Source organism: Anabrus simplex, chromosome 1, assembly GCF_040414725.1.
Source record: "Anabrus simplex isolate iqAnaSimp1 chromosome 1, ASM4041472v1, whole genome shotgun sequence".
Lineage (NCBI taxonomy): Eukaryota > Metazoa > Arthropoda > Insecta > Orthoptera > Tettigoniidae > Anabrus > Anabrus simplex.
In genome coordinates this window covers 517908728-517936300 of record NC_090265.1, presented here as the reverse complement: position 1 = coordinate 517936300, position 27573 = coordinate 517908728, and the positions used below count along the sequence as shown (strand labels likewise).

General features: G+C 40.7%; 1 protein-coding gene across 1 annotated transcript in view; it reads right to left on the bottom strand.

Annotated features, from left to right (window-relative positions):
• The window catches only part of Snrk (SNF related kinase), a 194081-nt gene extending 168995 nt beyond the window's left edge, over positions 1-25086 (bottom strand). The window contains exon 1 of the mRNA XM_067135427.2: positions 24776-25086. The gene's annotated coding sequence lies outside the window, so the exon portion shown is untranslated. The remainder of the gene's footprint in view (positions 1-24775) is intronic.
• Positions 25087-27573: the final 2487 nt, after the last annotated feature.

Here is a 27573-nt window from a genome sequence, read left to right as displayed (position 1 = left end):
ACTTTTTCAATACTGGCATCAGTTAGGGCTGCAGATGGACGCCCCGATCTGTCCTCGTCCTTCACGCCCATGCGACCCATTTTGAACTGTTCAATCCACTGGTCGTATCCTCGTATGGGGACTGTTCACGTGGGAGGACATGGGACCCCTGGTATACGTGACAACGTCCCTCACTGGCGAACGTTACAGGAACCTCTTGATAAATGATTATCGCCTCCAGCACTCTGCAAGCGACCTGTAGGCTACCTACAATAAGACAATGGTCCAGCCCATCACCCCCGAATTGTGGCTGACTGATTCGATAAGCACTCCACGGTTGTGCAGATGTTTACTTGGCCCCGAAAATCCTCCACTCCTCCAAGTGCCTTCATGACCTGTGCAGAGATGACTTTGGTTTACTTTCACATCATACTCGGAGAAGTTATAAATGCAAACCATAAACGCTAGTGTTGGACTATTGTTTCTACTATATTTGGCCCAGTTCTACGGCCCAATGCGCATCCAGACACCACTAAGATGAAGAAAGATATATTCGCTATTACTTGTTTCTGGGATGGTTGGTAGCGTGGTGTATTATAAGAAGATGAAGAGAAATGAAGTAAAACACCCAACCCCTAAGCCAGAGGTTTTAACCTTACGCTGTTAAAATCCTCGGCCCTCTGGATCGAAGACCAGTAGGCTATTTAGCAAAGAAGCCAGACTAATATTTTTATTATTGTTATAATTATGTAAATGGCATTACACACCATTACTGCATATAAAATAAAATGAAAACAATATGATTCATTTAATAACAATATTTACAAACGTAGATACATCTTTTATATATTCTATCACCTATGGTGTAGCGTCCAAGATATCTGTGGTTTGCCAGAATACGAGTTCAGCAGGTACTCTTCAAAAATATATTTGTTACCTTGGCAAGCTGCAACTACACTCCGAAGTGAACACTTTTCCCCACTTGTCAAGCAGGTCAGCACTAACCTAGAATCCATGTTCTTTACATTCCTAGGGCGACATAGCGGAGTAGTATGATCAATATGAAAGAGGCCACGGTTCGAATTCCGGCCAATGCAGGGCGGATTGTTGAAATAGAAAGTAACATCCTTGTGGTTCGGTTTTCACATTAAGCTAGAAGCCCATGGCTATGATCACGACATCAACGGTCAAGCAAAACTACATACTTGCTTTCTATACCTTCACTAACACGAGATGGTATGGTAACAACTTCTCCTCCCAATCGTACAAGTCAAACACAAAAATCTTATAGAACAATTAACTGAACAGGTCTACATAGCTTTATTTTATTTTTATAATTGGCTTCACGTCGCACCGACACAGACAGGTCTTATTGCGACGATGGGATAGGAAATTGCTAGGAGTTGAAAGGAAGCAGCCGTGGCCTTAATTAACGAACAACCCCAGCATTTGCCTGGTGTGAAAATGGGAAACCATGAGAAAACCATTTTCAGGGCTGCTGACACTGGGATTCGAACCCACTATCTCCCGAATGCAAGCTCACAGCTGCACGCCCCTAACTGCACGGCCAACTCACTCGGTTCTACATAGTTTACCTCTTCCTCTGCTGAATTATGTTTTTCCTAGCTGAAGGTTGGTCACATAAGTGCCAGACTCAGAAGCATTTCGAAGAAGCGACGGGTGATGAATTAACAGAAGGAAAAGTCCCAATCGGAAACTACCCGTCTTCATTTTCCAAAGAATAGAGGACACCCAAAAATGTAAAACTGTAAACACAAAATTAAAGGAAACATCGTCATTGGCTAATAACCAGCTCGAATTACACACATCTGTGGTCGTGAATAAAACTATTCAGAACTGCCTACACCTGCTTACAGAAATGTCGTGTGAATCAGTGATCAAATGTTTTCCATTACCACTTACAGATCACATGATACACACAATATTCTTCTTACAACTCTCACAGACGTTTCGCTTTTATCGTTATTACGAGGACTGAATGCCAGGTAGGAAATACGAAACTGGAACAAGTGTAACATTTCACGTATTTAGGATGTGAATTCTCTCAGGATGGTAGAATAGGATGTGAAACTGAATCAAGGTGTGTGTAGCAATACTATTTAAAACAACAGGGTCTGTATTCAGAGTAAGTTAATGTAAGAAAACACACACTTTGAGTAAGTATTTTAGGACAAAAATCAATTTGATGCACTGTGCAGTGTGTTCAATTTCACTTTTTTAAGTTACAATAACAAGACTCAAAAGTAAACATGACAGTGATGGAATTTTTTTTTTAAATAGGTGTTCAATGGAACAGAAAACCTAAGCAAGTAACTTTCTTTTTTTTTTTTTTTTTTTTTGCTAGGGGCTTTACGTCGCACCGACACAGATAGGTCTTATGGCGACGATGGGATAGGAAAGGCCTAGGAGTTGGAAGGAAGCGGCCGTGGCCTTAATTAAGGTATAGCCCCAGCATTTGCCTGGTGTGAAAATGGGAAACCACGGAAAACCATCTTCAGGGCTGCCGATAGTGGGATTCGAACCTACTATCTCCCGGATGCAAGCTCACAGCCACGCGCCTCTACGCGCACGGCCAACTCGCCCGGTAACTTTCTTTTTATTATCGGGAGATCTAGATAAGGCATATGACTGAAGAACAAGGGCAAAGTTATGTCAGTCATACTAATGACTTACAGCATCAAATATATGGTATCTTGGGTGGAAGGCATGCTTCTGTTAACCTGTCGACAGATGAAGGAATTTCCAGTTGAACAAACATACATTATAATATAAACAAGAAGTTTCTAAAAGCCTAGCAAAATGTGAGTCCCTGAAAGGCATCAGACTATCAGTAGTACATGATATAGAAAAGCCCATCTAGTATCACCAGTACTATTGCAATCTATGGCATCTATTTGTCCTATAAACATATTTTATTAAGTTTATTATCTCAAGACCATAACTCATTAAACAGATACCAGCTCAAATCGTTATAGATTAAGCTACATCAGAGCCTAGTTGTTATTGCAGTGTTTGTATAATGCCTCTTTCAAACTACTGTAAGTCACAAATTTAAATATAAGCCAACAATTTAAAATAATCCCATCCCAGTTACAATGGCACAAATACAACATATTGTTTATAAACTTTACTAGGGTAGTATATTTAGTTAATTTGAACATTTACAAATAAGAACTTATGATCAGAAAGTAAATAGGTTGCACGGTTACATCTGTAACACTGGATACTACAGTTCAACATTAAACAGTCATTACAGGGCCATGGTATAACAAATATTTTAGTTATGATATAGGCTTTTGGGCTTATGCCAAGTCAAGAAAATATGGTAAAATTCTTTACATTTCGCAGAGAACTTTGCTCTGCGTCATCAGAAGAAAATCTCGACTGTCCATGAGAAAGGCTTCTCAAACAATGAGGTGTTTGAATTTAGACGTTGTAATAGAAGTGGAAATGGTACGTTCGTCACCAGATGGCTCCCCGGGCGCGGTACAGCGCTATCGTTCGAAGCGCAAGCTAACGGAATCATCAGAATCAGTCTGAGAGGGTCACATAACATAACATGTGTATGCGTAAATTCCATTCCAGGCTTGTGTCAATCTCATACCTTCATATGTGCATACACATGTTATGCTATGTGACCCTCTCAGACTGATTCTGATGGTTCCGCCAGCTTCCAATTCGAACGCTAGCACTGTACCGCATCCAGGGAACCATCTGGGAACGTACCATTTCCACTTCTATTACGTCTAAATTCAAACACCTCACTGTTTGAGAAACCTTTCTCGTGGACAGTCGACATTTTCTTCTGATGACACAGAGCAAAGTTCTTTGCGAAACGTAAAGAATTTCACATTTTCTTGACACGGCATAAGCCCAAAAGCCTATATCATGTCTATAAGTACGGCTCATAAAAGCATCAATGGCAAAATATTTTAGTTTTCTTTAATCTATTCCTTAAAGTATACCTATGAGGACGGAATGTCAGGTATGAAATACAGAACTGGAACAAGTGTAACATTTCACTTATGTGAATTCTCTCAGGATGGTAGAACAGGATGTGAAAGGTGTAGCAAAGCTAATGCCACGAGCAAATGGTTGTGATAAATGGTACTCCATACGAAAGAAGTGAGCTATTGCACAATATTACAATATTGCTAATGCTACAATTAATATAATATCCTAACTGTAAATAGGCTTAAGAGATGTGATAAAAATTACACGTTACATAGATTTAGGTCCTAAGCAAGCTCAGATACTAACTAACCATGCCCAAATTCAATACTGGAACTCTTTCTTCATAAATGTTAATATTGATGCTTTCACAGCTTTCTTTCTTCATAGTCAAATCTTACGTCAAATAATAAGGAAATGTTTGAAAGAAATTTGATCAGTCCTTGCTTGCAGTAGATAGTAAAATGTTTCTGCAAAACTGATCTTAAAGATACCGTTTGCTGCCACCTTCTGCATAATCCTATCGCAGATGTCTTCCTGTGTACCTATTTGACCCATATTCGTACTCCACTCACATAATAGTTGTGCTACACCTATTTCTTTTGTAGTAATAGAGCATAACTGTAAACAAAGACATATGTTTTAAATATTTTGTTATTCACTGATTAATAACTTAAGCACTTCCTCAGACCAAACTATATCAGTTTGGTACAGTACATCACGTCTATTGTAGTGCCCTTTTCCTGTTCCCATTTACTGATTTTTGACATAACTGGTTTCATTAAATAAAACAAAAGACTATTTGATGAAATGTTCAACAAAATATTGATTTCACATCAGTTTCAAAAAGTGCAATAGTTAAATATTCTGTCAGAAGTTTTATAAAATACTGTAGTTTAACAAAAAATTTGACCATGTGCAAATTTTATCATTCATTTTAATTTAGAATTTAATTACTAAATTTAGAATTATTACCTTAGAAAAGAAAAGGAAACGTCAAACTTCTAATTATCCCAAATTGATAAATATCTTTTATATTAATCGCAAACATTCATAATGACATATTGAATCATTTTGCTTGAATATAAATCTAATCACCATGATTCAATTCTTAAACTTCATTCAGCTTCCCCATAATGTAGCACTAATCACCAACTACTACCCAGAAACAATCTTGTCACACTGTATGCTAGTCGATAATCCAAATTTATACTTCACAAAATTACTAACTAGAAAAAATTGGATAAAATATCCAATGCAATCCAGGCAATTCAAATCATAATGGGGAGGGAAAATGAGAAACTTAAAGATTTTCATGAAGTGTTTGTTGACGTAAAAAAAAAAAAGAATATAATCAAGAATTGATTTGGAACGGCTTACAAAGTCAAAATACACTGACTTAGCAAATGTCATGGGATAGTCGCCTAACAGCGTGTGGGGCCTCCTCTGGCCCTGCAAACTGCAGTGAGACGCAGTGGAAGTAAGTCAACAAGTCCCCGGTAGTCCTCTGAACGCAGCTGGCACCAAATCGTTTGCAAAGCGGCCGCCAATGCTGGTCTGTTCGGGGGGGCAGGATCCATGGCACGGAGCCTGCATTCCAGGACATCCCAGATATGCTCGATAGGGTTCATATCGGGGCTCTCGGGTGGCCATGGCAGTCATTGGACCTCTGCTGCATGTTCCTGGAAACATTCCCAGGCGACGTGGGAGCGATGTGGCAGCGCATTATCATCTTGAAACACCGCGAACTATCTGAGCGCTGGAAGGCCAAAAATGAGTGGAGATGGTCTCCAAGCAGCTCAACATACCACGTATCATTCACTTTTCCAGAACAACTAGGGGGCCCATTCCATACCAGGAAAATACACCCCAGACCATAACAGACACCAACGCCCTGGACCACACCTTCGAGGCAGGCGGGATCCAACGCCTCATGTGGTCTGCACCATGCACGCTGCCTCCCATCGTCGTGGTGCAGTTGAAATCGTGATTCGTCCGACCATATCACGTTTCGCCATTGTTCCAGTGTCCATCTCTGGTGACTGGCGACAAATGCGCGTCGTTGTGCCTGATGACGTTGGGTTAACAGTGGCACCCGTGTGCGGCGCCGGCTCCCAAACCACATAGAACCCATGGATTGCCCATTGGGAGACGTGTCTAGCACGGCCTGTGTTGAATTGAGCCATGATTTGTTGCACGGTTGCCCGTCTGTCACTATTGACAATCCGTCTCAGATGTCGCCGGTCACGGTCATCGAGGGTGTCTGGACGGCCGGTTGTTCGTCTGTTGTGGACGGTGACACCCGCATTCAACCATTCACAATACACCCTGGACATGGTTGATCGTGTGAAGCCGAATTCCCGCACCACTTCCGAAATCGCACTTCCCATCCGTCAGGCACTGACCACCATACCCCGTTCGAACGGTGTCAGCTCACGACAACGTTCCATGTTACACCTGTCACATGCACAGCCACTGCTCACAAGGTCTCCTATACAACTGCCGCTGGCACAAGGGGCGTGTGGTGCGCAGACAACACACCTGCGCATCAGTGCACCGCTATCGCATGACATTTGTTCAGTCAGTGTATGCCAGAGTGGCTGGAAAATGCAGTGAAAAAGACCTACGAAATGCCACTCACTAAGGTCAAGAGCAGAGCTGGGGAGTCTGATGGCTTCCCCTGAGAGTTGGCATTCACCAGGGTTCAGTGCTTAGTCCAGTGTTTTAATTTGGTCATACACTACCTGACCAAACATCTCATCCATGATCTAAAATCAAGCATATTGTATGTGAAGGACTTAGTCTTGATGGGTAAAACAAGAAAGCTGGTTTGAAGAGGCTCTTGAGAGATGGAGCTAGCACTTAAGAGCCACGGACTGAGAGAGAGTAGGGCAAAGACCACATATATGGACATCAACTTTTCCAATCCACAACACGTTGGCTCACAAAGTAGTTTTCCTCGATGATGAGCTCTTAAAGATGGAAATTAATTTAGGTGCCTTGGATCCATCATCAACAAGCAATGGAATAGTGGGTGTTGATGTTCCGACACCGAATCAAGGTTGGTTCGCTAAAGTCGCAATCAGTGACCAGTGTGATGTGTGATAAAAGAATACCTGTGAAAATCAAAGGCATAGTTTGTAGAACTGTGACCAGACCAGCAATGATATACAGTGCAAAGACATGGGCCAGAGACTGCACATTACCGAAATAAGAATGCTTCGTTGGTCAATGCGTGTGACATGGGAAAATCGGATCAAAAACGATCACATTTGTGACTACATGCTAGTCTCTCCAGTAACAGATAAAATGGACGATGAACAGTTGAAATTGTTTGGACACAACGCAGAGACAAAATCACCTTTTTCAGAGAGCCATAAGTATCGAAGAACAACCTGCAAGAAGAGGAAGACCAAAATACATGTTGAGGAGATCATGCAAAAGACTTCTTTGTGGTGGTAGTGGTGGTGATTATTGATTTAAGACGGAATACAACTTGGCAATAATCTTCTATTAACACTAATCAGAGGGTAAAAGATGGAAGGTGTCCAACATTTTGACCAACAAAGAAAGATAAGGGCCACAAAGGGTGTGAAAATTAAAGATTTCCTAGGCCTTCACACCTAATACCGTCGGATTCGGAAAAGAACAAGAGGTGACCACAGGAGGTCGGATAGGATAGACAATGAGGATTTTGACAAGTAAATGGGCCGGGCTGAGTGGTTCAGACATTGAGGCGCTGGCCTTCTGACCCAAACTTGACAGGTTTGATCCTGGCTCAGTCTGGTAGTATTTAAAGGTGTTCAAATACGTCAGCCTCATGTTAGTAAATTTACTGGCACATAAAAGAATTCCTGTGGGACTAAATTCTGGCACCTTGGCATCTCCGAAAACCATAAAATTAGTTAGTGGAATGTAAAGCAAATAATATTATTATTAAAAGTAAACAGAAGCAATGCCAGGAGTTGGCTAAGGGCCCCGTGGCCACCAATCCATGCTCCCAAGTTAAGAGCCCCTGGTGCCCCTACCCTGTCGGTCAACATTCTGATGGTGAACATTTTTTCCACCAATGGGACTCAAATCGGCTAACCAAGATATCAGACCATTTAGACCTGATTTCTTAAAGATCATGGTCACCAGGCAGGCTTGTCTTTGTAATACCTTATATAACTTATACAGAATTATAATATTAACAAACATAATTAGCACAATCAAAATATTATGTGATATCAAATTCATATGGACAACCAGTAAGAAAAATTATTGAATTGAGGAAATTTGCCATGGTTTTATCACCATCATCCATAAAATTCTAAAATTATACACACACACACACACACACACACACACACACACACACACATAGCCAACGGCCGTAGCCGTGTTGAAACACCGGATCCCGTCAGATCTCCGAAGTTCAGCAACATTGGGCGTGGTCAGGAGTTGGATGGGTTGCCACGCACTGTTGGTTGGGGGTAAGGGAATGGAGGAGCGGAAAGGAACTAGCCACCCTACCGCACGTAAACTCCGGCTCAGGAACACCTCTACAGAGGTTCGGACCTGCCTTCGGGCAGAATAACCCTTACCTTATCATATACATACATACATACATAGTGTACCAAAACTCAACAGCAAAAATTTAGGAATGCATTCCTCACATAGAGAGAGAAGAAAAAAAAAGCTTATGACAACATGGGTCTGGAAACGTATACTTACGGATTTATTCAAACTCTGTGACACAAATTAATGTTAGTAATAATTTACATGTCCTGTTTTCTGCAAAAAAAATTTGAGACACCGGTTACAATTGTTACATACATAATCATGTTGTGAATTAATCTGATGTGAGCCTTAAAATACCTTAGCTCTCACACATCTGGAGACTGCTACGAGAAAACCTGTTGTATCCATATCATCCGCAGCGTGTACAAGCCTTGTCTCCTGTGGATTATCCTGCAAGAGTAATGTACTGCCAGTGGTTTCTACAACAATGCAGCATATCGCCTAACTTTGCAGCTGTTGTGTTGTTCACAGATGAAGTGACATTCCCAAGAGACGGAATACAGAATTTCCATAATCAACACGTGTGGAGTGATACAAATCCTCATGCAATCATCCAATCTTCTCATCAACAGAGGTTCGCCATCAACATCTGGGCAGGTATTGTTGGTGATTCCTTGTTGGGACCATACATACTTCCGAATAGGCTTACAGGACAGAACTACACGAATTTCTTGCGTACTGCATTGCCTTATTACGTGGAAGACATGCCACTTGCATCCCGTCGACAAATGTTTTTCATGCATGATGGTGCTCCAGCACATTTTAGTCTAACCTGCCCGCAGGTACCTGAATACCCATTTTCCTGTGTGCTGGATAGGTAGAGGAAGACCTATTGCTTGGCCACCACACTCTCCTGACTTGAACCCCCTGGACTTTTACCTCTGGGGACACGTTAAGTCTCTCGTGTATGCGACTCCTGTTCCTTATGGAGCAACTTTACGTGAGCGCATTGTGAAAACCTGTCAGGCAGTACGCACTACACCAGGCATTTTTGATCGCGTGCGTAACTCCATGCGACGACGAGCGGAGGCTAGTATTCAAGCTTAAGGTCGTCATTTTGAAAATTTCCTCTGATAATGCTCAAAGTGTTTCAGCTGCCGTTACAGACGTACAGTGTAACTATACAAAAGTTTGAATAAATCTGTACATATACATTTCTGGACCCATGTTGTCATAAATTCCTAAATTCTTGCTGTCGAGTTTTGGTACACCCTGTATATATAGAAGATTTTTTCCACCAACGGGACTCAAACCGGCTAACCAGAACAGAAATTTCTCTATGTTTCTATCTCAAAAAAAAAAATATTGCCAAGTACTGTGTGGTCTATTATAACTTGAAAGAAAATTTGCATCATTTTCAACCAGACTGGTCAAAAACATGCTACTGGACAACCTAATTCACAACTTTTATCTATCATGAAGTAATGACCCAATTACTCACTCAATACCCATACGGGTTCTAATATATATCACTGAAAGACAGTGAAGCATAAATGAGTCATTAAATTTCTCATCCAAACGACAAATGTCAACAATCATCCTTTCTCATTACAGAGCATTAAATATGACTGGTGTACTATATTGTTTAACACTTTATTTTTTGTACGGCCTGGTATGGTTCACGTATCAATTTTGAAGGTTGTGACATGTAACTAGTGTCTTATTCCATCGTTTGGTAGCAGCACTTGCACAGGGGCCAACGAATGCACTTGTCATAGCCATTGCATAACAACACTGTCAACGGAGGAGCAGACAACATAGAAAGCAACCATCAAGGACAACACTGTCAACGGAGGAGCAGACAACATAGAAAGCAACCATGAAGGACAGCGCTATACAACATGGTTCCTATGGAACCAGAAATTCATCGGTGCTTGGTGGCAGTCTGTGGAGAACATGTGCTGTCACAGAAAACAGTTTACAACTGGGTGGAAGGTTGGAAAACAGGGCACACATCCGTGGACAAGAAAACCAGTTCTGGAAGGAATATGATAGTCTCAACATGATCATGGCGTTGCAAAAGTTCTCTGCACACGTCCACAAACCTCTGCTTTTCATCTGCACACAAGAGTCTAGGCACCCACGTGGACGACACCTTCCCCAGCTGTAAGTGGCCGTGCACGATCCGCTGCAAGGCGTTTCGGCCAATTCCCGTGGCTGCCTCCATTTCCGTAAACGTGATGCATTTGTTTCTTTGGATGGCCTGTTCAACCCGGGCTATGTTGGCTGGTGTTGACGCTGTCACATTCCTTCCAGAACTGGTTCCCTTGTCCACCGATGTGCGCCCAGTTTTCCAACCTTTCACCCAGTTGTAAACTGTTTTCCGTGACGGAGCATGTTCTCCACAGACTGCCACCAAGCGCCGATGAATTTCTGCAGAGGTCAGGCCTTCTTTCCATAGGAACCAAGTCGTATAGCGCTGTCCCTGACGGTTGCTTTCCATGTTGTCTGCTCCTACGCTGACAGTGTTGTTATGAAATGGCTATGACGAGTGAATTTGTTGGCCCCTGTGCGTATGCTGCTACCAAACGGTAGAACAAGACACTAGTTACACCTTCAAAAGTGAAATGTGAACCATACCTGGACATACAAAAAATAAAGTGTTAAACAATATAGTACACCCTTTGTAATTCACAATTACACTAGCTTTAACATATGAGGAAAGAACCCACCATCCTAAGAGTGGAAAGATTGGGTGACGTTCTGAAAGAAACAATCGAACATGAAGTTAATGATAGCAACTATAAACACCGATAACTCATTGTATTATGACCACCCCAACCTGGAAACACTTAGTGCACCTGAAGTGTTGAGAGTAACACATGACTTGTTGCATGGTATTTATAGGGCAGGTTCACAGGCTTGCTGTTAGTAGCATCTCAAAGATCGGTATGGGAAAAGCAGGCAAACTGTGATGGCACAGCGTCTCTGAAACGGCAGCGGAGGCTACTCTTGTGCTGCTGTTTTGAGAACATATCAAAAGTGGTGCGAAGGGCAAACAACGACACGCCATCCAACTGTCTGGCGACAGCAGTTCACTGAGACCAGAGGAGGCCAATGACTAACTCAATTCATTTGGAGTGACCACAGGGCTACAGTTCAAGAAATAGCCAACAGGTACAATGGTGATGACCAGCTCAATGTTTTGGAGAACACTACTGTGCAAGGGACTGCAGAGTCGACAACCCAGTTCTACTGCAACGCTGACTGCACTCCACTAAAACAAGCATGAAGTGGGCACAAAATCATCGCCACTGAACCGTGGATGATCAGAAACAGGTCGCCTGGTGTGATGTTCCAAGATTCCCGTTTCATCACATTGAGGATCAAAAGTGTACGCCAATTTCCATCGCACACGATTACACTGTCTGGTGGAGGAGCCGTGATGATCTGAGCAATATTTTCATGCGAAACACTGGGGCCCATTACTCTGATACAACAATCCCTCACAACTTTCTGGTATCTGGATGCAATTGACGTCCGAAACGGGGGAGGAGCTTACCGTCACCTGTTTCCAATATGGCGGCGAGATAGTGACGGGATGTAAACACGACAGTGATCGGGTGTGCGTCTGTAGGATTTATTAAGTGTTCAAAATGTCTTTGGTGTCGTATGCGCAACTGTTGAGAGTTGTCGGAGATTTCATGCGTCCATTAGTGGAAGGGGAAGAAATATTCAAGCGTAATTACTTGATATGTGTAGGTAAAAAGTTTGAAACAGAAGATGAAACTGGTTGTGTTTACAATCATACCACATCGATTCAAAACCGCACAAAGTTAATGTTGTCTTGAACAAGGGGGTGAAAATGTGAAGTGCAACTATATATGTAAAGCGGGTTTGTCAGAGAAATGTTACCGCTGACACGCTAATTCACCTTAACAGTTAAGCTACTGTAATTTTCCACTATTAGAGGTTATGGAGTAATTTCTTAGCCAGGTGACGGGGGAGTTACCTGTTTTGTAAACTGTAATCTTGGGGAAGAAAGAAAATAATAATTCTACTAAGTAAATGTTGTAAAGCAAATAAATCCTAGGCTTTATACAGGCTTGTGTTGGAACAGCCCACATAAACTTAAATGTTCTTCCATTTTTACCATCAGCACAAAAGTTAGAACTTAGAACCGACAATAATAAGTATAAAAAAATATAACTACCTACAGAATATGCAGAGAAAAGATGGAAAATTATAATTTAAGAGTACTATAACCTCTACAGTCACAGCTGTTTGGGGTTGAAGAATACTTGGTTTGTCCAATTCTACCAAATAATTAGGTTATGGCTTCTAATTTATGATGACCGGGCGAGTTGGCCGTGCGGTTAGGAGCGTGCAGCTGTGAGCTCGCATCCGGGAGATAGTGGGTTCGAACCCCACTGTCGGCAGCCCTGAAGATGGTTTTCCGTGGTATCCCATTTTCTCACCAGGCAAATGCTGGGGCTGTACCTTAATTAAGGCCACGACCGCTTCCTTCCCATTCCTAGACCTTTCCCGTCACATCGTCGCCATAAGACCTCTCTGTGTCGGTGTAACGTAAAACAAATAGCAAAAAAAGCTAATGTATGACGGCAAAATACTACATATTTTCTTTCATTGATAGAAGTATTATATAGGCAATTTAAATTCAGTGCTTAATTACTATCAGTTAAAGATATTACTCACATGTAGATAGTTAATTTACTGTCTGCTGTTACACATATGAAGAAGTTTACAAAGAGCGGATTACATTCTATGTGCGGCACAGAAGTATTAGGCTACAAGTTTATCAGTATTTTTGATGTAGCTAAATCTTTGTGAATACAAATTAGAGATAATAACTATCAGTGAGTACAATACACAGTACTGGTACCTACGCTGTGGAAAGAAGTCGTCTTCACGAGAATGCAGACTGCGCACTGCCATGTATCGCGCAACGCGTTTTCCAATTGACAGCTCGGAAACCCATCTTTATCTCTGAACTTTTTGTACAGGAAGATTTCGCATCCGTTTTATACGATTTGCAACCTTATACAGAGCAGTACCTCCTCAAATTTGACAATTTTCTTTCTGTTTCCATCACGACGTCAATGCTTCGCCATGTAAATATACCTCACCAGTCACTATGTTGCAGCTTCAACATTCTACCGCGTGGCTGCGCCATCCAACTTTTCTGACGTCAATTGGAAACCAAGTCCATCCATTCGTGTCAATACTGTCCCCTGAGGGTGACGGCCATTTCCAAAAGGGCAATGCGCCATGCTACACTGCCAGGATTGTCAAGGACTGATTTGAGGAACATGATAGTGAACTTGCTTTATTGCAGTGGCTCCCAAATAGCCTCAATATGAGTCCCATTGAACATTTGTGGCTCGACTTGGAGAAGAACGTTCATGCTACATCGCAACTGCCCAGCAACGTACACCAACTGGAGGGCCTGCTGTTGCGCTTGTGGTATCAGATACCCTGATGCCTTACTGATTGGCCGTGTTTCTGCAGCAAAAGGTGGTCGTACACCGTATATGTAGGTGGTCATAATTTAATGGCTCATCAGTGTAAAGGTTGTTTGACTGAAACAGAGACTGGTGTCAACAAACTTGCACTACATTTATTGAACTACATACACTATATCAAAGCAACAACATGATGATGATAGTTTGAGAGAGTCTAAATATAATCACCTTCGCCATTTAATGACTTGACCCTACGCTGTGAACAAGTTTTCTGTACCCCACACAATAAATGACGCTGGCTGAACAACTCTTTCACAGCATCGAGAACTGCTTGATTAGTGGTGAAACACTTGCTTTTCAGGGCTTCCTTCAGCAGACCAAAGACGAGGCTGTAATAAAGGTGGGCATGAGAGATGTGTTAAAATACACCAGCTTCATTTCAGTAGTTTTACCAGCAATCAAAACTTCTGGGTAACAAATTTTCAGCACCTCTGTGTCTACAAAAACCATAAAAGTAGTCAGTGGGATGTAAAACCAATAACATTATTAATATCAAAACATTATCTAAGACATCTCCCTCATCTGAATATGCACGTCCCTTCACAAATTTAGACATTGACATGGGACTGAAGGACCTCAAACCTCTTACGTTGTCTGGTTTTGATGGCATCCATCTAGAATTCCTTATTAATTTTGGGAGGATATGCTAAGAAATGGTTGGCAGAGTTCTTCACTGACATCCTGACCGGTCAAATTCCATTGGAGCTCAAGAAGGCAAAGATAATTTCTATTCCGAAACCTGGCAAACCCAGCAACAAGGTAGAAAGCTATCAACCCATCGCCCTTCATAGCTGCTGCTACAAGCGTTTTGAAAGGTTGATATATAACAGCATAAGTAGCGCAATCCTAGAGCATATTCCAGTTGAAAAGGAAGGCTTCAGACCAAGGTGTAGCTGCTGTGACCAAGTATTGCCTCTTTCATCCTTCATAGAGGCAGAATATCAATTTTCTTTTTTGCTAGGGGCTTTACGTCGCACCGACACAGATAGGTCTTATGGCGACGATGGGATGGGAAAGGCCTAGGAGTTGGAAGGAAGCGGCCGTGGCCTTAATTAAGGTACAGCCCCAGCATTTGCCTGGTGTGAAAATGGGAAAACACGGAAAACCATCTTCAGGGCTGCCGATAGTGGGATTCGAACCTACTATCTCCCGGATGCAAGCTCACAGCCGCGCGCCTCTACGCGCACGGCCAACTCGCCCGGTGAATATCAAATGAAGCTGAAAACATCTGTTGAATTTGTTGATCTTACTGCTGCCTTTGACACTGTATGGAGGGAAGGACTTATCTACAAATTTCTCCGTATCATATCATGCAGAACGATGGCTCAACTGGTTAACATGTTAAGTGATCGGAAGTTTCAAATAATCGCCGGAAGCAAGATAAGCAAGGAGAGGAAACTAAACAACAGATTGCCCCAAGGATCAGTTCTCTCACCATTGTTGTTCAGCTTATACCTCTCAGACCTTCCTGACACTTCATCCAGAAAATTCTGCTATGCCAACGACTTGGCTCTACAAGTAATTACAAGTAACAACTTGGCTCTAGCCATACAAGATCAGGTAATGAAGACAACTGAAGAGATTCTGACCAAAGACCTGTCTTCACTGTAAAACTACTTCAAATTCTGGAGACTTCAATGCAGTGTGAGTAAAACAGAAGTGTCTCCCATTTAAATAATCATTTGGTGAACGTGAAACTGAATGTTAATTTCAGAGGCAGAATTCTTCATCATAAGTGGAACCCAAAATACCTTGGCGTCATCTTGGACCGTACACTATCCTTCAAACAACATCTCTTGAACTCAACACAAAAGTTCAAGTCTCGAAACAATATCCTCCATAAACTGTGTGGAACTACCTGGGGATCTTCAGCAACCACCTTGCCGATTTTCAGCCTTGGGTTTGGTGTATTCAAGTGCTGAGTATTGTGCACCTGTTTGGTTGAACAGTCATCACACAAGGCTTGTTGACACCAAGCTTAATACCACAATGTGCATCATATCTGGCGCAATCACATCTACAATGTTAAAAAGAGAGACGTTCCACCTATTCAATACAATAATAAACTGTTGCACACAATTTATATCACAACATGTTTAATTTGTTTGGGACCGGTTTCGACACATGTCTATGTCATCATCAGCCGACAGAAGAAATATAGCAAGAAGTATACAATTATCGACACACAAAAAACACATTAAAGGATAACTGTAACACATATAACACTTTCTTGAAGAAACATGTTGTGACATAAATTTTGTGCAACAGTTTATCATTGTACTGAATAGGTGGAACCTCTCTCTTTTTAACACTGCGATTTTCAGTTCAATACGGATCAGTTATGAAAAAAAATTTAACTTTAAATGCAATCACATCTACTCTACATCTATAGTAGCCCCTGTGTATAAAGGAAAGGGTGATAGACATAAAGCTGAAAATTACAGGCCAGTAAGTTTGACATGCATTGTATGTAAGCTTTGGGAAGGCATTCTTTCTGATTATATTAGACATGTTCATGAAATTAATAACTGGTTCGATAGAAGGCAATTCGGTTTTAGGAAAGGTTATTCCACTGAAGCTCAACTTGTAGGTCCAGCAAGATATAGCAGATATCTTGGATTCTGGAGGTCAAATGGACTGTATCGTGATTGACCTGTCTTAAAGAATTTGATAGGGTGGATCATGGGAGACTACTGGCAAAAATGAGTGCAATTGGACTAGACAAAAGAGTGACTGAATGGGTTGCTATATTTCTAGAAAATAGATCTCAGAGAATTAAGAGGGGAATTCCTCGAGGCAGTATTATCGGACCTTTATGTTTTCTTATATATATAAATGATATGAGTAAAGGAGTGGAGTTGGAGGTAAGGCTTTTTGCGGATGATGTTATTCTCTATAGAGTGATAAATAAGTTACAAGATTGTGAGCAACTGCAACATGACCTCGAAAATGTTGTGAGATGGACAGCAGGCAATGGTATGTTGATAAACGGGGTTAAAAGTCAGGTTGTGAGTTTCACAAATAGGAAAAGTCCTCTCAGTTTTAATTACTGCATTGATGGGGTGAAAGTTCCTTTTGGCGATCATTGTAAGTATCTAGGTGTTAATATAAGGAAAGATCTTCATTGGGGTAATCACATAAATGGGATTGTAAATAAAGGGTACAGATCTCTGCACATGGTTATGAGGGTGTTTAGGGGTTGTAGTAAGGATGTAAAGGAGAGTGCATATAAGTCTCTGGTAAGACCCCAACTAGAGTATGGTTCCAGTGTAAGGGACCCTCACCAGGATTACCTGATTCAAGAACAGGAAAAAGTCCAAAGAAAAGCAGCTCGATTTGTTCTGGGTGATTTCCGAAAAAAGAGTAGCGTTACAAAAATGTTGCAGTGTTTGGGTTGGGAAGAATTGAGAGAAAGAAGAAGAGCTGCTCGACTAAGTGGTATGTTCCGAGCTGTCAGCGGGAGATGGCGTGGAATGACATTAGTAGACGAATAAGTTTGAATGGTGTTTATAAAAGTAGGAAAATCACAATATGAAGATAAAGTTGGAATTCAAGAGGACAAACTGGGGCAAATATTCATTTATAGGGAGGGGAGTTAGGGATTGGAATAACTTACCAAGGGAGACGTTCAATAAATTTCCAATTTCTTTGAAATCATTTAGGAAAAGGCTAGGAAAGCAACAGATAGGGAATCTGCCACCTGGGCGACTGCCCTAAATGCAGATCAGTATTGACTGATTGATTGGCTTACACTGCTAACTGGTATTATGCCAACTGATCTACACCAATCTAATGCTCTTGTGAAGGAATTCCACAAGATCTCCAGGAATCCTAGTCTATACCCGTGCATAGTGACCTGCCACTTTTGAATCTTAATAGACTAAAATCACACCATCCAACTCTATGTAATGCTGCTGACATGGATGCTAAGGATTTTAAATCTCTTGATGAGTGGAAAGGTCGATGGGAGGCAGCAACAGATGTGTGCCTGCATACCTTCTTCTCAAGTCCCAGACTTCCAAGTGGATCCCACCTACCACGCAAGACCTGGACTGCCCTGAATAGAATCAGAACAGGACATGGCCGGTGCAGAGCCACTCTCCATAAGTGGAAAAAGCTACCTAATCGGCACTGTAACTGCGGAGCTCCACACCAGACCATTCATCATATTGTCAGGGAATGCAAGATTCGAGCCTTTCACAGTGATGAAGATGACTTCTTGCTGGTAACTCCAGATGCTGTATGCTGGATTGAAGAACTACATATTAAATTGTGGAGCACAAATTACTTTGTTTCTCATCTGTAAATATGTATACATATAGTCCATGAAACTTTTAGTGATACTTCTATTTACGGGGATGAGGAGTAAGGAGGGAGCTACCCTGATTCCAGCAATACTGCCAATTGAATGGAAATGAAATCTGAATTGAATCAATAGTATGATCGATCAATACAAATTTTCTAAACAGTCGTTCCGTGTAGGAGTTTTAGGTTGTTCCTGTGATGTACCTTGATATTCCTCACTCATGTTCAAGCTTAACCTATATTTTGACTCTGCTGTGTAAATAACAAGAGTATTTACAGTGTTGCAATGACACTGCCAGATGTCCCACGGCGATGCATAATGGTTTCATATTTTTGTGTCAGAGGTTGCCAATACGAATCTCGAAGATAACCGAGGTCTACCGACTCATCATTAGGGAGTCGAAGTATCACTAAAAGTTTGCATACTATATATATTACTGATATTGTCTGTATAAGCCATACGCTAAATAATTAAAAAATAAACTACTCTATCTGTTGTGTGGATCCTTGGCTGTATAGTCATCGTAGTGGCCTTCCATTCATAAGGGGACCTGGTTCAATTCCTGGCTGGGCTGGGGAATTTAACCATGTTCTTCTAGATCAGAGCGTTTGTGATTGTCTTATAGTTCAGAAAGTATAACTTTGGGCGCTTCCCATCACTATACACTGGTTTTAACGCAAGGCATGACCTTGAAGCCAACAATTACATGTCGACAGCACACAGTGTTTAGTCAACAGCTGGTAATTATGCCAGGAAGAAGAGAACATGTGCAGCGCACTTTACCGATCTTAGCTGAGGGGCAACTGTATACCTTGCCTGTAATCACTATTGCGTCCATGTAGATGTCGAAAAGTGTGTTAAGATGAACATATATACTGTATCCCCGAGCCAGAATAATCAACCATACACGTTAAAATATGAAGGCTTTCACAGCCGGTGTCAATATAATAAAAATCTTCCGGGCTATTATGCCATGGTCCACTCCTCTCGCTTCTTCCAGACGTTTCGACTACTGCTGCGGTTAAAATCTTGGCCCAGCCAGGAATCCAGGTTGGGGGCCCCCGAGCCAAAGACCAGAACCAGATTAACTCATAGTATTATTATTATTGTTATTATTGCTACTAATACTAATAAATACTAATTTAAAAAGGCAATCATCCTTTAATGATAGCTCTTCTACATGAGTACTTGAAAAAAAATAGTAAGTTGATCATGTTTCAATATCTACAATGAAATTCAGATTTCTCTCTTCAACACAAGACTGTTAAATAACAACGAACACCCAAAATGACCTGAAAAAGAATCATTACAAAAGATGGAAGCTGATTTTTCAGAACAAGTACGAATATTATCTTCACACAAGAAGGAAAACATTTTAAATACTTACTAGATCATACTTATAAATGTCATATTTTCCTTGTTAAGTTAGATGTATATAGCAGATAACATAACTGGTAGGCAAATATTAAAATACCACTTTACAAACAAACAAAAAGCTGAAAGACAGTTTGGGCTTTCAAAGCCAGCGCCTTGATGAATATAGACAAAATTATTTTCCAGGCTTGCAGGCTATGGTCAAATTGGATTATTAGCTCCCAGTGTTTCACCAAGAACTGCACCTGGCTGTCTCAAGGGGTCTGCTTTTTCCAAACCTCATTTTAAAATCTGAAGTTATGTGTCATCATAGGCTAATTAATTACAATGAAACGGAACTACATACAAACTTCCGGATTCTAAACTACCAAAAAAAAAACAAAATCTTCAATGACTGAGCACCCTATACTTAATGTTGTATCATTAGATGCAAGATTGTGTTCTAAACTGCAAAATTTCTCCAATAATCAAGAGCATACAAAAATATCTTATGCTATAGGCTATTTAAGTTATGTTACGGTCATCATCAGGAAAGACTAGTTTTCCCATTTTTTTTTTTTTTTTTATGGAGTTTCCGCCTATTAATGACTTTTGATGTCACGTGAACAGTCAAATGAGATGTTAAAGAAAGTTTTAAATGGTATTTCCTTGCCTTAAATCAATCTGCCAACATAATGGATATTTTTTGAAATGCCACATCACTGCAATTCTTAATTAAATTTGTACAGTTTCATGATTTTGCTAGTGGCTTTACGTCACACTGACAAAGACAGGTCTTATGGTGACAATGGGATAGGAAAGGGCTAGGAGTGGGAATGAAGCGGCCATGGCCTTAATTAAGGTACAGCCCCAGCGTTTGCCTGGTGTGAAAATGGAAAACCAGGGGAAACCATGTTCAGGGCTGCCGACAGTGATATTCAAACCCACTATCTCCCGGATGCCAGCTCACAGCTGCGCACCCCTAACCGCACGGCCAACTCACCCAGTAGTTTCATGATTAGTGTCAGAGTCCTATTCATGAAGGAAATTTACCTACAACCGTTTCAATGCCTCAGACCCTCATCATGTTTCAGACACATTTCTCAATCCTATGTAAGTTTTTTATGCCTACTTCGCAAAAGTATACAATTAGTTATCGTGTACAGGACATGATGCTGGGTTTAAAAAAATAAGGATGTTCTCAAAATGACTGATGGAGTAGTTATTTTAAAGGGCAAACCAGCAAGATTATCAACCTCATTAACTAAAGGTGGTTATTATTATTATTATTATTATTATTATTATTATTATTATTATTATTATTATTTTCCTGGTAGTCTGAGAAAGGGCAAGCTTTACATATAGTGTGCGAAACTTTTCTGAGCCCTGAGCTCCATAGTGCTGAATGGGAACTAGGGCTCAAGAAAAGCTTTGCGTACTATACACGGAAGTGCCTCCATTCCCACACGTATGTGTACATAAACTCTACTGTATATTTACATATATGTAGACAATTTTAAATTTACATATTTAGGCCTATACTCGAAACACTGTACTCTTAGAATAACTATTACCTTGATTTATTCTATACGGAGGTAATCCCAAAAATAAGGTCTCCTATTTTTTTATAAATGCATAGACCTGTTTATTTCTACAATGGTTTACATCATTTTACAGCTTGAACATTTAGCTATTTTTCTACATAATCACCATTTTGGTCGATGCATTTTGGTAGATGCTGTGACAGTTGTATGCCCATGTCATACCAGCTCACCGCCGTAAAGTCGACCAACAATACCCCTTTTCGATCCCAAAACACAGTTGTCATGACTTGACCAGCAGACTGTGTTTGCTTGAATTTCCGCGGCTTTGGCGAAGAGGAATGCCGCCACTGGTGTGATTGTTGCTTGGTCTCAGGTGTAAAGTGGAACGCCCAGGTTTCGCCACCCAACAAATGAGTCCAAAAAGTTGTCCTGTTCGGCTGCAAAGCACGACTTACCATACACTACCGTCAATTGGCGATGGATTTCAGTCGGTTCAGTACCTTTTGCATTAAAAAACCAAATAACTGCGCGCACTTCGCACTTGGCGGTAACATTCAACGGGAGCTCCATTCTCATGGCTGGCCAAGCCAAGACTGAGTGCAGCGTGCGCAGAATAAACATCTTTTCCAAACAAGAACGAAAGGCAAGATGACCTATTCTGACGACCTCCATTTTTATCAAAGGAGTCTCCAAAGAACTTTTATTTGTGCTTATTGTCAATGTTTTTCTTTTCAGTTCTTTATTTATACAGCTGATGAGGACCACTAAGTGGTCGAAACATGTCCTGTAAGTTTTAATTTTATTCAATTTTGCCTGAGGCATTAATAAAGTATCGATTAGGTGGTTATTTATACTTACTTCTTGTTCATATGCAAGCGCGGGAAACACTCTTCACAATATTGTGACCAACAGCCTCACGAACAGAGTTCTGTATTTATAAAAAAATAGGAGACATTTTTGGTATTACCCTCGTACATATTAAGAGTAAGAAGACCCAGCCATTTATACTCTCACTCATACCCCTGTATACACACTCATTCACAACCACTCCCACATGTGCACACATAGGCCTACACATTCGCCCACATTCAACTGTACTAGCACCCACCTTTCTTGACATTATAATTTATACAAGTTATATAGGCTTACATCACATATGGGTTTCTATTTACATATACATTTTCTTTACTGCGTGGACGAAGTGAGGTAGAGGAAGCTATTTTACCTAGATGGTAGAAGATTCCAGATACGAGCAGACCTTGCATAAAACCCATTTATATAGCCTAGGCTATATGACGTTCTGGGGAGGGAAGGGATAAGAGTAACTCCTTGGCCTCTCTTAACAGAGCGTTAATTAAGCTGCAGGCGGTGGAAAGGGGAGGGGTGTGTGTGCGTCTGTCAGGGATTTCTTAAAGAAGGGTACATCTATTTGTTTACATAACGAGTTCACTGGTGGCAATGACCTGGCTGTATTTAAAGGGATGTGTTTGTTAATTAATAAAACCTTCTCAGCCAAGACCAGTGGTACGGCATGCCATGCTCAACAATGTTCTCTTCTAACTAATCACTTCTTTTTACATTGCACCAACTCAGATAGGCCCTAGGTCTTATGGCAACGATAGAATTGGAAAGATCTAGGAGTGGGAAGGAAGCGACCATGGCCAGAATTAAGGACCAGGCCCAGCATGTGCCTGGTGTGAAAATGGGGAAACCACGGAAAACCATCTTCAGGGCTGCCAACAGCGGGGTTCGAACCATTATCTCTTAAATGCAAACTGAAGCTACATAACACAAACCACGCAGCCACTTGCTCGGTTTACTAATCACTTACCTTACTTAACATACAATTACCAACTGCTTACTAAACAATCAAAGGGATATCTTAAATAGGCCTATTGGTCTACATATGTCCTAGATAGTGCCAAAACTCTTTGGTCTAACACATCATAGGAGCCCAGGATAGAGCCTCTCAAAGGGAGTGTGTGCCCATGTAGCTGGGACTCTTATGTGGCAAATCATTGGCCTACAACTGAGGAGTTTTTATTGCACGGTAGTTTGTAACAAAATCAATCTGTGTTGAATTCTGGGAGTGATACCACATTTAATAATATTCATCCAATGGCAGTAGCTCTTCACTCGGGATGCATGGAAAATGTTGCACAATTTCTGATATTTGATACAGAAATACAGTAAAAATAATTCTGGAACACGATAATTGGTTCCTAGCACTGGCAATGAACAAATATATCTCTCTCTCTCCTAAATGATATATGAAGTAAGATTTCTAATAATCACATTCCTAAACTGTGAACTTCATGCCATGGTAAACTGTATACCTTTACCCCGTATTAATCTCACAATAATGGTAGGTTTGCCAATAGTATTTAGTAGCTTCAATTCAAACTACCTTTCCGAACATTCTGTATCTTCCAATCACAGTTTTCAAAAGAAATATAAGTTAGCTACCTACATGGAAAATCTTGAATAAACAAAATTTGAAAATATATCTTCAAATTCATTAGGACACTCAAATGAGACACTAATTTTCAGTGAACTACTAGGCCTAAGATTTTGCTAATCTTTATCCCTATAACTTGTTTCCATTGACAATCTGATATGATTCCAGATCAAAGACACTAAGTTAATTTTCTTAAGTTAGGTATGATAAATACACAATCAACCAAGAAACGCTAAATACCCAGGGCATTTTATTCCATTTAACTGGGTGTAGAACACAAGATGGTAAGGCAATCATGATTTTTGCCCAAAGTGCAGGATCAAATCCTGACAGTCCATTGACCTTTCATACTGATCAAATGCAGTAAGTGCCTTGAAAGAAGATAGGCTATACTAGTACGGTGCATTTCAAGACAAAATTTCAGCATTCTGCCATCTCTTTTTAAGACCACCAATTGCTACAAGGCAAATTAAATCCACAGTACTAACATTACGGTATCTTTCTGATTTGTTCAGCTAATGAAGCAATTTACTACCACAACATTTAAACACACAATTTAACTGTTCCCCTCATTGCTCCTTAGACCATGATCACAGTCGTGCAAGGATGGATTATTTCCTGATTCCACTCGTGTACGTTTTTCAAAGGAAGTATAATATAAGATCCCTGCGATGCGAAAGGATGGGCGTTTCTGCGCTTCTATACACCAGAATTAGCAGAATAATTGCTCGAGATTTCGAGGTTAACGCCCATGCCCCGTTTAACTTAGACGTGCAGGAGGCCAACGCAAATACTAAGTGTGCGTTGACATTCGCAAACTTGCTAGCCTTTTGTCATTAAACTTAAATACGAGGGCAATTCTTCATTCTGTTATTAATCATGTTCGAAGTGTTTCCATAACCTACAAATCCTGCATTTGAGAAGCAAGAGAGCGCAACAGCGTCTCACGGTCAACATAACTGTGCGCTCGTTAAAGAAAAATTCGAATCTATGTTTATGTAAAGATTTGCTAGTCATTTTACCAATATTAGGTTATACAGGTTCGCCCCAAACGAAGCTATTTCTACTTATTTGGCCCGAGAGGGAGCCATTTTCTAGATTTGTTACTAGCACTTACCAAATTCCCAGTGCAGGTCCCGTTTTAAGAGGAATAATCCTCTAGCAACACCTTTTGTCACTTCGTGATCACACACATCTCGCTAACAACCACATTTTTAACGAAAAAGACGACGATATCACCACACAACTTCGCTTCCGGACTTGTGGATGTTGAACAGTATGCGCTGTGTTCTCGCGCATTTGTCAGTGGAAATGGTTACTGAAATACGGCTGAAAACACTGAAACAAACTCTCACTACCAGTTTTATAAGTGCTCCGTCCACTGTACAAGAACGGTGTTCATATTCACTTGGAGTACTATAGAGCGCACAGGAGATATCTTTAAACCTGAATAACACAAACAAATTCCTGATGTAGTAAAAAAAAACATCACTGTATTGATGACAGGTAATCGGGTATGCGAACGCTATCTATGAGCATAGAAGTCAACTGCTACGCGTATTCTGAATCCTTGATTGGGAAGGAATTCTTAACAATTTCACCGATTGAGCGAGACAACTCATGTAATTAATAAGCTGTGCTTCGCGTGGTGTCCTTTAGAATCTAAATGATGGGCTTAGACCTACAACAAACAATGACAAAAATCATCTCCGTTTTTTATACCATGGTGCTCATTCTATATGGTTGTATTTTCTAAACAACCAGCACCGAAGAACACAGACACAGAAGTATCTCAGCCAGAGTACCTTCAGGAGCAGGGGCGTAGCTAACGGGCCCACACAGCCCACCGTGCGGGAGGGGGGTTCCATTAGCCAATCTATAGTACACTATACCTGAATACGTAATTTCGTCTATATTTGAAACTAGCTGATGTAGGTACCCGTGCTTCGCTACGGGCTTCTCAGAAAGACTGACTTGGTGGTTTTCTTAACTGAATTCAACATAGATCATTACAAAAACGGCCTTGGAATGTAGCGATTGAAAGCAACGTTATCATATAAAATACTCGATCAAATGAAAAACCGCACACTTTCTCACTTTCAACGAACAGTACTACGGTGCCGATCTAAGAGTCCAAAGTTCCAGAGCTGGAATAACCTGGTCGCAGACTGCCGTGAACACTCCTCTGTCATTATTCCGTTAAATATACACACTGCTCATTCCAATCAGTGCCTCAGAGTAGGTATTGAATAGCTCGAATGCTATGATGAACCAGTGTGGTACGTACCAGTAATATCAGAAAATGTATGAACCAGAGGAATGGCATGCTAAAGAAGAAAGTTATCCAACTCCCCAGCTACTTCTCGCCAATATACAGGCAGGCTGTTACACTCGGTACGACCAGGCGTGTTGGCCGTATGGTTAGGGGCGCGCAGCTGTGAGCTTGCATCCGGGAGATAGTGGATTCGAACCCCACTGCCGGCATCCCTGAAGATGGTATTCCGTGGTTTCCTATTTTCACACCAGTCACACCAGGCTGTACCTTAATTAAAGCCAAGGCCGCTTCTTTAACGCCCCTATTCATTTCCTATCCTATCGTCGTCATAAGACCTACCTGTGTCGGTGCGACGTAAAGAAAATTTAAAAAACCTCGGTACGCTACAGTAATCCTATCTATCGGGGATGAGTGGAAACAGAAGACAAAAAGCACATCACAACAAACAATGGTCAATGTAATGTTATTGTTGATAAAGTTTATGAGTTTTCTATATTGCAGGCGTTAGTTTTCTTTCGACTCTGTGATTTTAGGGTGTCTTACAAAATTATTTATATCATAGACTGTAGTTCCTTATTCTCAGACTTTACATACCGATTTTCACTAAATTCTGTTTACCCATTTTCTCGTGACTCGGTGCTAATATGGACTTAGTAACAAAAATCCAAATTCATGAATATCTCTGTGATCATATACGGTACGGTAACAATGTATAAGACATAAGTGATCGGAAATTTAATAACTTCTTACATAACTACTACTAACTTACGACATAACTAAAGTTATGTTAGTTATGTAGTATTTATCGATACGACCACTAATAACATAAATAACTTATTTGAGAATTACATTTCAGGCCTTCCCCTAAACTACCATTTCACTCAGCGTGAATAAAATAATTTGTCGCCTAGATTGCAGTGGTTCATCACCCGACTTTACATACCGATTTTCATTAAATTCTCTTCAGCCGTTTTTTCGTGATGCGTGTACATAGGCCTACATACATACAGACAGAAATTACGGAAAAGTAAAAAATGCATTTCGTTGTTACTGTGGACATGACCGATACAGAAATACCATTCTTTTCAAATCCTGAGCAATGTACAGACAAAACTCTTATTTTATATATATATAGATTTATCGATACGACCACTAATAACATAAATAACTTATTAATTTGAGAATTACATTCCAGGCCATCCCCTAAACTACCATTTCACTCAGCGTAATTAAAATAATTTATAGCCTAGCTTGTAGTGGTTCATCACCCGACATTACATACCGATTTTCATTAAATTCTCTTCAGCCGTTTTCTCGTGATGCGTGTACATACATACATACATACATACATACATACATACATACATACATACATACATACATACATACATACATACATACAGACAGACAGATAGACAGACAGACAGAAATTACGGAAAAGTAAAATATGCATTTCGTTGTTACTGTGGACATGGCAGATACAGAAATACCATTCATTTCAAATTCTGAGTAATGTACAGGCAAAACTCTTATTTTATATATATAGATTACATTTCAGGCCTTCCCCTAAACTACCATTTCACTCAGTGTGAATAACATTATTGATGGCCTAGATTGTAGCGACTTATTCACCGACTTTG